This window comes from Vombatus ursinus, unplaced genomic scaffold, assembly GCF_900497805.2.
Source record: "Vombatus ursinus unplaced genomic scaffold, bare-nosed wombat genome assembly UNPS02014176.1, whole genome shotgun sequence".
NCBI classification, from domain to species: Eukaryota; Metazoa; Chordata; class Mammalia; order Diprotodontia; family Vombatidae; genus Vombatus; species Vombatus ursinus.
Window position 1 is genome coordinate 464,664 of NW_020953954.1, and position 14,282 is coordinate 478,945.

Sequence of the window (14,282 nt, forward strand, 5' to 3'; positions counted from 1 at the left end):
CTCTCTCTCTCTCTCTCTCTCTCTCTCTCTCTCTCCCCCTCCCCCCCTCCCCTCCCCACCAGCCCAGGCAACCCTCTTGCTCTTTCTCACACGTGACACTCCCCATTCCCAGAATGAATCCCCTCTCACTGCTGCCTCTCAGAATTCCCAGGTTCCTTCAAGCCTCACTTCTAGCACCCCACTCCCACCCCAATCCCTCCAGCTGCTGCTTCCCTCCCCTAGCAAAAATTCACTCCACATTTACTTTATAGACATTTTTATAAACGCATTTGGTTCCTGATGGAACGAAAACTCCCCAAGAGCAGGGACTATAGCATTTTTATCTTTGTTCCCTCACTACCTGGTATAGTGCCTGGCACACAGGAGGTGCTTGATGCTTGACTGATTTCAGTCCCCTCCTGGTCTCTTGTGAGTTCTGTCGGCCCATTCTAGAGCTATACTCTGAAGGGTTTGTCCCTTGTGAGGACAGAACGTCTAGAGTCTACAGTCCCACATCTGAGCCCCTTCCTCTCTCCCATTTTAGAGTAGTGCATTAGCGGGTCTCACTTTGTCCTCTCCTTCTGTTCAGGGATTATTTGCTGGTTTGGGTGGGACTTTTTACTGCGCTGCCTTTCTGGGAATATCCATGTGAACATGGGTACTCTGGTTCACTCTCCTTGAGCCAGGCTACTTCATTTGCCCCTCGGCACTCCACTGGCCTGGAACTCAGATTCAGGAATGCTGAAGACTGGGAGGCAAGAGCATCCTCCGCATCATTCAAAACTCATAAAGTTTTGGGGTTACCCCATTTATATAGGACATAGAAAAGCAAAGTCATGCACTGAGGGCGAAATGACTTTTGAAAGCTTTTGCAGCCAGTGAAAGAACTTCATCTGTACCAGGAGTTAGGCCACTAGGACCAGAGCTGGCTCAGGGCAGCCCTGCCCTCAGGTTCTTGGTTGGGGGGCACAGGGATGGCTCAGGTCAGCCCTGCCCTTAGGCACCTGGGGTGCACAGCTCAGGGCCTTCAAGCCCCTCGTTCGAGGTGGAATGGGGACAAGGTAGGTCATATCAGCTCTGAAAGCAGAGACTTCAGAGGAGAACAGAGCTGGCTGCATCCTATCCCTACTCCCAGGGCTCTGGGTCACGCCAGCCTTCTGATGGCCTTTCCTTCATCCTCATCCTCTTGGCACTTTGGCCACTGTTGGCCACCCTCTTCCCTCTGGGTTTTTGTGACTCTTCTATAGATATGGTCCTGGAATCAGGAAACTAGAGGTCAAATCCAGTCTCAGATACTTACTAGCTGGGTGAGCCTAGGCAAGTCACTTAACCTCTGCCTCAGTTTCCTCCTCTGTAAAACGAGAATAATAATGGCATCTCCCAGAGTTGTTGTGAGGATCAATGAGATGGCTGTAAAATGCTTAGCACAACACCTGTCTCATGGCGGGCACTTTTTAATGTGTGCTCTTATTTCCTGCCTGACTTCTGCCTTCTTCGTTGAATCTTTGCCCCAGTCACTCCCGCTAACCTGGGTATCCCCAGGGCTCTGTCCTGGGCCCCCTTCTCCTTTCCTATAAGAACTTCACCTGGCAAGCTCTTAAGCTCCCAGGGACGTACTGGCCCTCTCTGTGCCGAAGATTCTCCAGTCTCAGCAGCACTTGGCACGGAGCCTGGCACGCAGCAGCAGGTGGGGTGTTTATTTAAGGACTGGAGTCTATTTACCCAGCCCTAGCCTCTCACTCTCGCCACCTTTCCAGCTGCCTCCTGGACATCTGAAAGGGACATCCCAAAGACACAGAAACTCAACATGTCCAAAGCCAGGGTAATTTTCTTTTCCCAGGCACTTTTCTCTTTTTAAGGTTCCTTTGTTCCCTCTAAGCTGAGGGCATCCCAATCTTCCAGTCCTTCTGGCTACCAGCCTAGGGGTCACCCTGGACTCCTCACTCTCTCTCACCTCCCAGATCCAATATAGGGCCAAGGATATGTTATCTTTGCAGCGTCTCTTGAATAAGATCCCTTCTCTCCTCTGTCCCTGTCCATCCCTGCCTCCATACTGGCACAGGCCTTCATCACCTCCTGCCCAGACCATTGCAGTAGCTGCTGGGAGGTCACCTGCCTCCAGTCTCTCCTCACTCCAGTCCATTTTCTCTGTTCAGCTGCACAGGTCCCACCATGTCACCCCCCCCCCCCACCACCACTCAATAAATTCCATCAGCTCCTTAACATCCTTATCATCCTTATCACCCTTAGGATCTAATACAAAATGCTGTTGGCCTTCCAAGCCCTCTATAACTTGGCCCCTCCCACCTTTCCAGTCTTCTTGCACCTCACTCCCCAACATGCCCTCTTTGATCCGGGGACCCCAGCCTCCTGGCTATTCCACAAATAAGATCCTCCACGTCCAGCCCCCAGGCATTTGCACTGGATGTGCCCTATGCCTGGAAATCTCTCCCTTCTCACCTCCACCTTCTGGTTTCCCAGATAAAATCCCACCTCCAGTAGGCAGGCTTTCCCAATACCCTTTCCTTCATTAACCCCGTTATCCTGAATCTTCTCCAGTGTACATAGTTACTTGTCTGCTGGCTCCTCCATTAGGCTTTCTCCAGCACTTAGCACAGTACCTGGCATACAGTAAGCATTTAATAAATGCTTATTGGCTGGGCTCTCCTATTTAAGCACCTCATGGCCCTGACCTGGACTCCTGCCTCAACTCCATGGCCCTGAGGTGGTGCAACCACCCTGGACACTGGGCACCTTATCCTTTGGGGTGAGAGTCCAGAGAGAGAAGGGACTCTTAGCTATGTCCTCTGGATGCTGGGGACAACTTACACAGGCATCAATGATTTCAGTTTGGGTGGTGGTAGGAGGATCACCCTAGGGGGCAGAATGGTGCTGGAAGGGGAAGAGGGAGTCAGAACATCAAGTCTCATGGGGTTTTTAGGGCCACTAGGTGGTGCCACAGTATACAGAGCCTGGAGTCAGATGACTCATCTTCCTGAGTTCAAATCCAGCTTCAGACACTTCCTAGCTGTGTGACCCTGGGCAAGTCATTTAACCTTGTTTGCCTCAGTTACTTCATCTGTAAAATGAGCTGGAGAACAAAATGGCAAGCCACTCCAGTATCTTTAACAAGAAAACCCCCAGTGGGGTCACAAAGAGTCAGGCACGACTGAAAACAACCGAACAACAATAAATCCACCAGTTTAGAGCTCTTGGTGGCAGAGTTCCTGGTCTACTGTTGGGAAGGGCTCAGAGCTCCTAAGCCTCAGGTGAGGTGCCTCACTATTATATCTTATCGGGGTGGGGCTCAGGGCTTCTTATTTCAGGGAGCCTCCAGGCTCCTAGTCTCCATAGGGGCAGGAACTCAGGGCTCTGGGCTCCTGGTCTCATGGACAGGGAGGGGCTCAGAGTTATTGTCTCAGGTGGGGGGGGTTGGGAATGAGACTCAGAACTCCTATGTCTCAGGTGAGGGGTTAGCGCTGCTGATCAACTCGTGGGGCCTGAAGTTTTCCTCATCTTATGGGGGACCAGAATCCCCAAGTCTCAAATGGCAGGTCAGGTTCTGGGTTCCCAAGTTGGGGAGAGGGCACTTCAGGATTCTTGGTCTTAGGTGGGGAAGGGGTACTTGGAGCTCCTGGTCTCAAGTGTGGCAGGGAGGATGCTGGGAGTTGCTGGACTTGGAGGGAGATGGGAGATGGGCTCAGGATTCCTGGTCTCCAGAGTGTTCATGGGGGGAGGGGGGTTCTAGATCCCATGTCGTAGAAGCTTGGGCTCTAAATTTCTCTTCTGGGGGGAGGGGAGCCCTCAGAGTTCCTAAATCTAAGGCTGAGAAAGGGAGTGTCAGAGTTCTTAAATCTAGGGCAGGGCACCATGGCTTTTTGCCTCAGGTTGGGAGGAAATGGGGTGGGGTGAGGGGGATGCTCTAATGATTACAGAGCCTGGTTGGGGGAGGAGTGAAGATCAGGGTCACTGGTCTTATGGGGGGAGGAAAAGTCTCTGCGGGGGGTGAAGTGTCAAGTCTCAGGTAAAGGGTCTGGCTCAGGGCTCCCAAGTCTAGGGGTGGGTGGGAAGAGAATCAGGCCTCTTGGTCTCCTGGAAACAGCTCAGAGCCCCTAAGGCTGGAGACTTTCTGGTCTTCGGGGTGGCTCAGGGTTCCTAAGTCCAGGGATGAGTAGGGGGTCTTAGGGTTCCTGGTCTCAGGTGGGGGGAACCTTACAGCTTCTAAGTCTCAAGTGGAGAGGGGCCCTCAGGGCACCTGGTATCAAGTGAGTGGGTGGGGGAGGGGCAACTTGGAGTTCCTGGTTTCAGGAGGGAGGGAAGGACCTCAGGGATCCAGGACTCAAGGGGGTGGGGGTGGGGTGAGGGGAGATGGGGCTCCTATGTCATAGGTTGAGGAAGCCTTACTCAGAACTCCCGGTCTCCTTGGTGGGAAGGGGTCTCAGCACTGCTATGTCTCAGGTGGAGGGTTGGGCTAAGGACTCCCAAATCCAGGGGTGGGGAGGGGGCCTCAGCTGCTTAGGGCAGCTCAAGAGTCCTGGGGGAGGGCTCTTAGGACTCCTAGTCTTGGTAGACCTCAGGGCTCCCTCATGCTGAGGGAGAGGGAGATGGGAGGAGGGGGGAAGCTCTCAGTGGTCCTAAATATGAAGGGCCATTAGGGGTCCTGGTCTAGGGGTCCTGGTCTGGGGTGTGGGTGAGCCCAGCTTCTCTTTGCCTCAAGTGGGAATGAGGAGTTCAAGGCTTCTGGTCTCTTTCAAGAGGGGCTCAGGGCTTCTGTTTTCAAGAGAGTGGTCTCAAAGTTTCTAGTTTCAGATGTGGGTGGATCAGGGCACCTAGTCTCTTTGGGGGGGTGGGGTTCAGGGCTTCTGGTCTAGGGGGCAGCCTTCCTAAGTCTGGGCTCCTGGTCTGGGAGGCTTGAGGATTCCTGGTTTTATTGGAGGCCCTCAGCACTACTGGGGTGGAGGGTGCTAAGAGCTCCAGGGTAGGGGATTAGGGCTTTTCTGTGTCTCAGGTGGGAATGAGTGACTCGGGGCTCTTTCAGGTAGGTGAGCTTGGGGTTCCCATCAGATGGGAGCCTCAAGAGTCCGGGGGCACAGAGCTCCTGGTCTCAGGGACAGCACTCCTAAGTCTGGGGGACCCTCAAGGTTCCTGGTCTGGAGAAGGGTCTTTGGGCTCATGGTCTCATGGAAGGCCCGCAGCACTACTGAATGGGGGGAATCTTAGGGCTTCTGGTCTCATGGGGGAGGGGCTCAGGGCTCCTAGGTCTCAGATGGGGAGCTCGGGGCTCTTGGTCTGGGAGGCCCTCATCGCTCATAACTTTGCGGTGCCTCGGGGCCTTTGGGGGTGGGGGTCCCCTCGGTGGGCTGGAGGGATTTGAGATCTGGGGTCTCTCTGGAGCTCCGCCTCTTTCCGGCTCTGGGTCCTGAGGCCCTGACCGTCCGCCTCGGCCTCGCTGTCTGGGTCCCAGGCGGAGAAGCAAGAACCTTAGCTCTCTTCCAGTCTCGTCTCGTCTCATCCCCTCTCCTCTCCCCTGACTTTGCTGTTCTCTGGGTCCTTGACGTAGGCAGGGCGGAGCTACAGCATAGCAACCGTTGCTAGGGAGGGACGGGGCGGACTTGCCCAAGCAGGAGCCAGGCGCTCATGAATATTCAATTAGGTCAATAGCCCCGCCCGCCTGTCACCATGGGAACAGGTCCCACGCGCCGCCTGCGGTGGTCCAGCTGAGGCCCGAGCGGCCGAAGCAGGGCCAGGTCTGGGGGGGTGGGGGTGGGGGTGGGGGGGCCTCGGGCAGTGAGGGGATCTGAGGCGGCTGAGGTAAGGCTGGAGCGCATCTTCCCACACCTGCCCCTTGGGGATGACCCCCAGAGAGACAGACTCTTCCAGAGAGAGACTCTTCATAGAGAAAGTGCTGAAAGGCTCTCAGAGACACTGACCCTAGAGAGAGCCCCCACAGCATTCCGACAAGGACGCTGTTGGCTCCTACCTGTTTGTGCTTGGAGCCCTCCCGGGCTGGGGAGTCACCTTGGTGGACAGCACCTCCCGCTCTGGGCAGCTCTCACTTTCAGCTGCTTGTCCAACCCTCTGGAACTTAAATAAGTCTCTTGGCCCATTATCCTCTCCTCTCTGCCTTTTGGGGCCAAGGGAAAGAAGACTGAGGCTTCTTCCCAGGTCGGCCTTTCAAGTCCACTTCCACAACTTTCCTGTCCCTTCCAAGGCCTTCACTTCTCCTGGGAAAACATGCCCAGTGTCTTCAGCCCCTTATAGCTTGGACTCCAGGCCCTTCTCCATCCTGGCTGCCCACTTCGGGTGCTTACCTGTGCTCACAAATGTCCCCCTCTGCAGCCCATAGTGCTCAGATCAGAGTACAGGACAAAACCAAGATTGAAAGCCTGGGAGGGTGGAAGGATGGTAATGCCTTTGAAAGAAAAATGGGAGGGCATGGAGGTCGGCATGGGGAAGATGATGAGATTGGCTTTGGACCTGTTGAATTTAAAATGTCTCTAGATCATCCAGTTTGAGATATCCTGTATATATATATATATATGTATGTATGTATGTATATATATATATGTATGTATGTATATATATATATATATATGTATGTATGCATAGTTGGAGAGGCATGACCAGCTCAGGAGGGAGATTAGGATAGGCTACATAGATCTAAGTATGCTAAGTAGTTGTACATGGAGCTGATGAGATCATCTATCAAGTGTATGGAGAGAAGAGGAGACAAAGGGTCCAGGACAGAGCCTGGGGGACACCCATGGTCAGCGGCTGTAGAATGAAGGATGAACCAGCAGAGGAGTGGTCAGACAGGTCAGAGGAGTATCACAAAAACCCAGAAAAATGGGGATCCAGGACGAAAGTCAGTACCCACCACAGAGAAAGCTGATGCTTGTCAACTAGTTGACTGAGGTGATCCACAGTGTCAAATGCTCCAGGAAAGTCAAGAAGGGTGAGGGTTTCAAGAGACCATGACATTTGGTTAAGAGGTCATTCAGAGACCATTGATGACTTTGGAAAGTTTCAAGCAAAGGATGAGGTTGAAAGCTGAACTGAATATATTTAATAAGAGGGAGAGGAAAGAAAATGGAGGCACCGATTGTAGATGGCCTTCTCAAAGAGTTCAGCTACAAAAGGGAGAAGAGCTATGGTATGATGGCTGGTTGGCTCCAGTGAGGTTTTGTTGAAGATGTTTGTACAAAGCAGGGAAGGAGCCAGGGAGCAGCAGGAGACAATGAAGACTAGTGAGGGAGGATAGGATGATAGAGGGGACAATGTGCTGGAGAAGGTGGGAAGGAATGGGGTCACATCTATATAGGGGCCTTCCCTAGAAAAGGAAAAAGGCCACCTCTTCATGTGACATGGGGGAAGGACAGAGAGTAGGGGATGATGACAGAGAAGCATAAAATGAGCAGGAAGGAGCAAGCCCCTCCTGGCCAACGGCTCCTCTGCTCAGGAAAGTCAAAGCCTTCAGATGGGGGGGGAGGGGAGAGGCTATAGGAGAAAAGGGAAGATTTGGAACAGCCTCTGTGGGTAGGACATGGGAAGACTAAAAGGAATGATTGGCTGCAGTGAGGGCCCAGGTCAAATGAAATAATATGAGAGCAGCCTGGTTTGAATTTCCTCTGGCTCTTTTCAGCTTCAGGGCAGCAATGAAGGAGGCAGATGGTGAGGGCCATTCAGGGCTGGGATATACATGACCACACAAGGGACTGAGAAGAGCTGAATTGGTATAGGGAAGGAGGAGAGTGAAGCCAGCGCAAGGGTGAGGAGAGAAGAGAAGTGGAGAATGGAGGCTTCTGGCGAGGACTAAGGATAGTTTTAGAAGCAGTAAGTCACAGGGAGAAATGGAATGATTGGCAATTATGATCTATTAAAGGAACTTTGGATATCTGGGACAGGGAAATAGAACAACTGGGCTGGGCAGTGATCAGACAAAGAGACAGGGGAGCCCATTCTCTCATCAGGAAAGACAACCAGTACGCTTGTGAACATGCCTGTCTGTGGCTGAGATAGAGTGGAGGAAAGGAGGTCATAGGGAGTTAGAGCATTTGAGCAAACATTAAAGTGTGTGCTCAAGTCCCCTAGTATGAGGGCAGGAGGTGGGGAGAAGACCCAGACTGTGAGCCCGGAGCTGAATTCACTGAGGAGGGAAGGAGAGGGGCTGGGGGTCCATTGTAATGGCCTCAGGATCCGGATTAGGTGATGATATGTTTCGATGAATGAACCCCAACCGAAGAGAGGTGGCTGGTGATGGTGGTAGAGGAAGTGCCTGGAAGAGGCCATTAGGAGCAGAGAGAATTCCACCTCTCCCCCCATGAACAAGTAAGTGGCTACAAGTACAGGTGAAGCCAGTGCTAGAAAGGGGGACCAGGGAGGCCGGTATCATGTGGCAGTGAGACGTCTCAGAGCTGGAAGAGGAAGGAAAAGGGCTTGGGGCTACTTCCGTCATTCTAGTGGGTTCACAGGGGCATTTCAAGATTGTAGATTTTCATTACTCTCATTTCTTAGGGAATGGTTGCATCTTCTGAGGTTGTTTGAAGTTTGAATGTCCTTCGTAAATTCTTTGTTCCTATACTTTGTCTATTGCCCCGCCGGGGGAAAGAATGCACAGCATTAATCATAGAGATAATATTAGAGGTTATTTTAATAGACTTTGTTGCTCCAAATATTTTTCCCAATCTGTTTCTTACCAAGACACTGATTTTTATGGTGCAAAATCGCGTTATCTTTTCTAGAATCAAAATCATAAATTTTCTCACCAATGATAATATTTGTAAAGCATTTGGCACAGGGCCTGGCACCCAGCAGGCATTTAATAAATGCTTTTTTTCCTTCTTTTCCTTTCCTTCTGTTGAATAACAAGCTAATTTTTCTTGAAGTTTTTAAAAACAGCAGATATTTCTGTCACTGATCAGGTAGAATTGATTGCGGTTGTGTGGTTGGGATCTGCCCCCTCAAACCCCGCATCCTCACCTCCACCCCCTGCTTTTGGGCCGTGCAGCTATAGCCTGGCTCCCCATAGTTTTATTGCACGATCCTTGCTTTCTCCATGGTTTCTCAAATGTGGAGATTTTGTATTAGTTGGGCTCCTCTGGGCATTCTCTAGTTGGTGCCTTCACTCTTTCCCCAGTGCCAGACATTTTTCTGATTCTTGCTTTCTGGGACACAGAGAGGTCAGTTTCAGTGGAGTGGGGGAGTTGGAGGCCAGATCTGCCTCCGACAGCTCCCTCCCTCTTCTTGTCAAAGGCCGCCCGTGCTTGCCACCTCAGAGTCATTCTTGACTCATTCTCCTCATGGATCCCTCCTCTCCAGCCTGCTGTCTGACTGCCTGTCCCCTCATGCACTGCTCAATCCCTCATCATCTACTGCCTGGAAGGTTATTGGAACCACTTCCTAATTGGTCTCACTGCTTTAAGTCTCTTTCCTGTCCAACCCACCCCCACAGCTGCCAAAGTGACCTTCCTAAAGTACAGGCACTGTGTCATCCCCCTTCCTGCCAGTGGCTTACTAGGAACTCTAAGATCTAATGTAAACTCTGGCCTTCAGGTTCTTCCATCCTGGCCCCTTCCTCTCTCTCCAGCCTACACATTACTATCCCTCACCCTGGTCCGGCCAGACTGGTCTACTGGCTCTTTCTCGAATTCCAACTTCATCTTCTGCCTCTACACCTTTGCCCTGGCTGTCCCCCATGCCTGGGATACTCTCCCTCCTGACCTCAGCCTCCACTCAAAGTCCCCTTCTGAAGGAGGTCTTTTCATGTTCCTCCAGAAGCTATTAATGCCTTCGCCGCTAAGTTTCTTTGTATCTACTTCACCTGTATCTCATAGATATCTGTGTATGTAAATATTAGCACATAAACTATCTGAGGGCAAAAATTATTTTTGCTTCTTCTTAGCAAATGTCTGGAACACAGTAGGCACTTAATACCGTAAATGCAAGTTTCTTGATTGATGGAAAGGTATCATGTATAGTGGGCCCAGTGTTGGGCTTGGTATCCAGAAAAACGAGATCTGAATCCTACCTTAGACACTTCCTAGTTAGATGACCCTGGGCAAGTCACTGCACTTCTGCCTGCCTCCGTTTTCTCAACTGTAAAATGAGGATCATCATAGCATCTGTATCACTCATAGAATTGTTGCAAGATAAAGTAAAGATAGACATGGAAAGTGTTTTGTGAACCTTAGACAGCCTAAGAAATGGCAGATTCTCTGGTCGTTCCTCTTTGCCAGTTTTCTTTTTCATAGTTATTCTTCCTATTCTTGTCTGCTTTTCCCTATGACTTTTGTTAGGACTTTAATTCTATGGAAAAGCCTACTGTTGTTTTGATTGTTATGGCATTAAATCCAGGAGGTAGTCTGGAAAGATTTGCCACTTTATTAAATTTTCTTGACCTACCTATTCAGAGGGGAACAGATATATTTAATTCAATTCACCAGGAATTTATGAAATGCATACTATGTGCCAGATGTTGTACCGGGCCCTGGAGATCAAGGGCCAAAAGAAAACCAAGCCCCACCCTCCCAAAGCTTCTGTCCCACTGAGGTGGAGTGGGGAGAGATCGCAACAACGTGGGTGAATAAATGGAAAATAGACAGTGGACAGAAGAGACAGAAGACCTGAGATCCAAACTCACCTCCGCTGCTTAACTATGGCAGCATTGACCAACCTCTCTGGGCCACAGTTTCTTCATCCATAAAACGCAGAGGTTGGATCTGGCAGCTTCAGAGGTCTCTTCTAGCTTTAAATCTACAATCTGTGATGCCCTCTACATACCACCTCATTGGCAGGGAGGGAGCGGGGATTGGGGAAACCCCTTGTAGGAGTCGGCTGCTGAGCTGAACTTTGAAGGGAGCCAGGGATTCCAAGAGGCCAGGAAGATAAGTAAGAATGTTCTAGGAAGGCGGGTGATAGAATCTCTTATGTCCAGAAGATGAAGGAAGCCCTTTTAGAACATAGAGTGCAGACGGCGGGGAGCAATGTGAAATTTGAAAAGGATTTCTTCCCCCCCGTTTTATTCATTGTTTATTTTCCTTCCCTTTTTTGTTCTAGACTTTTATTTTTCGATTCATGGCCCTTATACTCATTTCTTCCTTCTTTAATTAAAGCTACTGTTTCCTCTTCTAAATGGGTACTGTGATTTTGTCTTGTCAATCTGGCCCCCAGTCCCCTTTTTCTGTTGTGCCTCACCCCTAGAAATATCAGTTCCTGAAGGTTAGAGAGAAGTATTGCCCCTAGTAGGAATTTTCCTGTGTCCCTAATTTCGAGGAGCCCTTCCCTCCTTGGATCCCTTTTCCCCATTTGTCACGAAATCTCTATGTCGTCCCATGATTCTGGGTGTTAGTTGCCCTCAGAGGATCTGATTCCCCTTGTCCTGAGGGGGATGCTGTCTTTGGAAGCGCAATGCTCCTTCAGAGGTAGTGGTCCCTCTAAGCCAAATCCTGGTAGACCTGACCCACTCGAAGGTCGTCTCTCCCATTATAAAATGTCCCCTGGGGAACATTCTTCAGTGGGATCCCCTCCCAGAACTAAGTGGAGATCTTCCCCTTTCTCTCCCCGTTTCATCCCCTCCCCTTGCCACCTCACACATCTCCTCTTCTTCCTGAAAGACCAAAGGAGTTGGTTTGCCTTCGTTGTTAACTATTGACTTGATTAGGGTGCAGCGCACACACTCCCTTCCGTCTTCTTTCTCCTTCTCCTCTTCCATGCAGCTCATCATTCTGCAGTTTAGTCCCACAGAAACAACGGTTCACCTGTGGACAGAGTGAGATAAGGTAGAGTCTGTGGTGATTCAGGCCTGTCCTTCCTCCTTTGGTTCTTCCTTTTAAGCTCAGGTCTCACCCTTATCTCCTCATGTGCTCTCCTAAAGAAACCTCTTAATGGTCCCTCTTGTTATTTTGTACTAAGTAGTTGTTAACTGCACAAGTGTCTGGTTTTGTTTTGTTTTTTAAGCTCAGGATAATTTATTTCAATACCCCTGCCTTACTTGGTTGCTTTTTGTGTTTACCCTTCTTGCATTTCTGCTGTCTGGGGTGTTTGCAAAGCAAACAGTCTGCGTACGTCTAGTTTTCTTTCTAGTAGTGCTTCAAATGCCTCTTTTTAATGGAATGTCCATTTTTTCATCAATGATTAGGCTCAGGTTTGGGTCAGGGGGCAGGTATTTCACCTTCGGTCGTATCTTGATCTCCTTTACTCTTTGGAATGTATTCTATTTTCTCCGGTGGTTTCCGGGAGGTACAGAATAATCTTGTATTACTCAAATGTCCTTCCCTTTGTATTTGAAGATCTTCCATTGAACGTTGGTGGCTCCCTCTAACTCCCAGGAAGAAATATAAATTCCTATTTGTCTTTTATTTAAAAGACCTCCATTACCTGGCCCCTTTCCACATTCCCAGTCTCCTTGTACTTCACTCTCTCCACATGTGCTCTATGATGTTGGCTTCTTGGCTGTTCTGTGAATGAGATCCTCCCTCTCCTGACTCAGCATTTTCTCTGGTTATTTCCCATTCCCATTCCTTGGAATGTTCTCTCCTCATCTGTGACTCTTGGCTTCCCTGTCTCCCTTCAAGTACCAACTAGTTTCCCCTTCTACAAGAAGTTTCCTCAGTCCTCCTCAGTCTTAGTGCCTTCCCTCTGAGAGTACCCCTGTTTGTACCTGGTCGTTGGCCTCATTCCAGGGAGGGCAGTGGCCGCACAGCTTCTTCCTTTCCACTGGACGAGGTGATGGTGGTGATGGGGGCAGGGCAGAGTTGAGTTCTGTTGCAAACATGCTTCCTGCTTTCCATGGTGGGGGGTTGTGGTGGGGACAGAGAGGGGTTTGTTTGGAGGCTTGGCTTGGCCAAGCCTTAAGTTGGCTTTATGCAGCTCTCTCAGTACAGGGGATGCTAAGTGAGCTGGTGAAGGATTTGCCTTCTCTGCACTTTGTTCGTTGATTTATTACCTCATTAGCGTTCTTGATGTCTTAGCTCATAGAGACAGCAGAAATTGTTTCATCTCTTGGGAATGATCCCCATGAATTTGGGAAAAAAATGTCTAGTCCTCCATCATGTTGGTCATGTAATAGAAAGACAGGCTTCAAATGCCAAACAAAGGCCTGATGATGGAAAATGCTATCCACATTCAAAGAAAGAACTGTGGAGTCTGAATGCAGATCAAAGCAGACTATTTGCTCTTTTTTTCCTTCTGTTTTGTTTTGTTTCCTCTTTCTGGTGGTTCCTCCTATTGGTCCTAATTCTTACTTACAACATCACTAATGCGAAAATATGTTTAATAAGAATGTGTATGTAGGGCCTATATCAGATTTGGTGCCATCTTGGGGGAGGGTGGGAGGGGGAGAAAATTTTAAATCTCAAAAGCTTACAGAAATGATTGCTGATAAATCCAAATAAATTAATAAAGTTTAAAAAAAAAAGGAAAAAAATACCAAACAGAGCGGTTTGGTGGGGTAGTTGGTAACTTCATCTGTCAGGACTCATGATGACTATTTGCAAAAAGACCACCATGAAGAGAATGTGGTGGTGGCTAAAGCTATAGCATTGACTGGATAGAGAAAGAAACAGAGAGAGACAGAGATAGAGACAGAGACAGAGACACAGAGAGAGACAGACAGAGACAGAGAGAGAGAGAAGAGAGAAAGAGAGAGAGAGAAGAGAGAGAGTATTTTATCCCCAAATCACTAAAATCACACCCACATACACTCAGACACCTGCTACCTTTGATGCAGGAATGGGTAAAATTGGGAGTGGTGGTAAATCTACCCACAGTCTAACTGGGAACAATCAGAAGCCGCACACTGCTTTCTGGGAGGGACTGCATTCGGTGAACACCCCATCCTTCTCTGGAATAAGAAATCTGGGCTCAAATACCGGCTGTGCTACCGCACCTATGGACAAGTCACAGAGCCTCATCTAGCTTGGCTCCTTCATCTTTAAAATAAGAAGCTGGACTAGGTGACTTCAAGGGGTCCTTCCAACTCCAAGTCTATGATTCAGAGTCACTCATGACCTCTTAATTGTCAAATCCAATGACCATTCTTTTCTCCATCCTCATTCTCCTTGACCTCTCTGAAGCCTTGGACATTGGTGATTGCTTTCTCCTCCTGGATACCCTTTCCTCTCTAGATTTTCAGGATAACCTCTCCCTCACCCACTCCTGACTCTCCTCCTCCCTCTCTGCCCACTCCTTCTCTGTCACTTTGCTGGATCCTCCTCAGATCATGCACTCTAACCATGGGTGTCCCTCAGGGCTCTGTCCTGGGCTCTCTTCTCTCCTCTCCTCTCCTCTCCTCTCCTCTCCTCTCC

At 49.7% G+C, this 14,282-nt stretch overlaps 1 protein-coding gene across 2 annotated transcripts in view; it reads left to right on the forward strand.

Moving 5' to 3' along the window:
* Positions 1-3,199: 3,199 nt before the first annotated feature.
* The window catches only part of LRRC56 (leucine rich repeat containing 56), a 62,052-nt gene continuing 50,969 nt past the window's right edge, over positions 3,200-14,282 (forward strand). The window contains exon 1 of one of the 2 annotated variants that reach the window (XM_027860167.1): positions 3,200-3,248. The gene's annotated coding sequence lies outside the window, so the exon portion shown is untranslated. Of the gene's footprint in view, positions 3,249-3,946; positions 4,004-14,282 lie in introns of those variants that run through there. The other variant, XM_027860166.1, reaches the window with a different exon arrangement.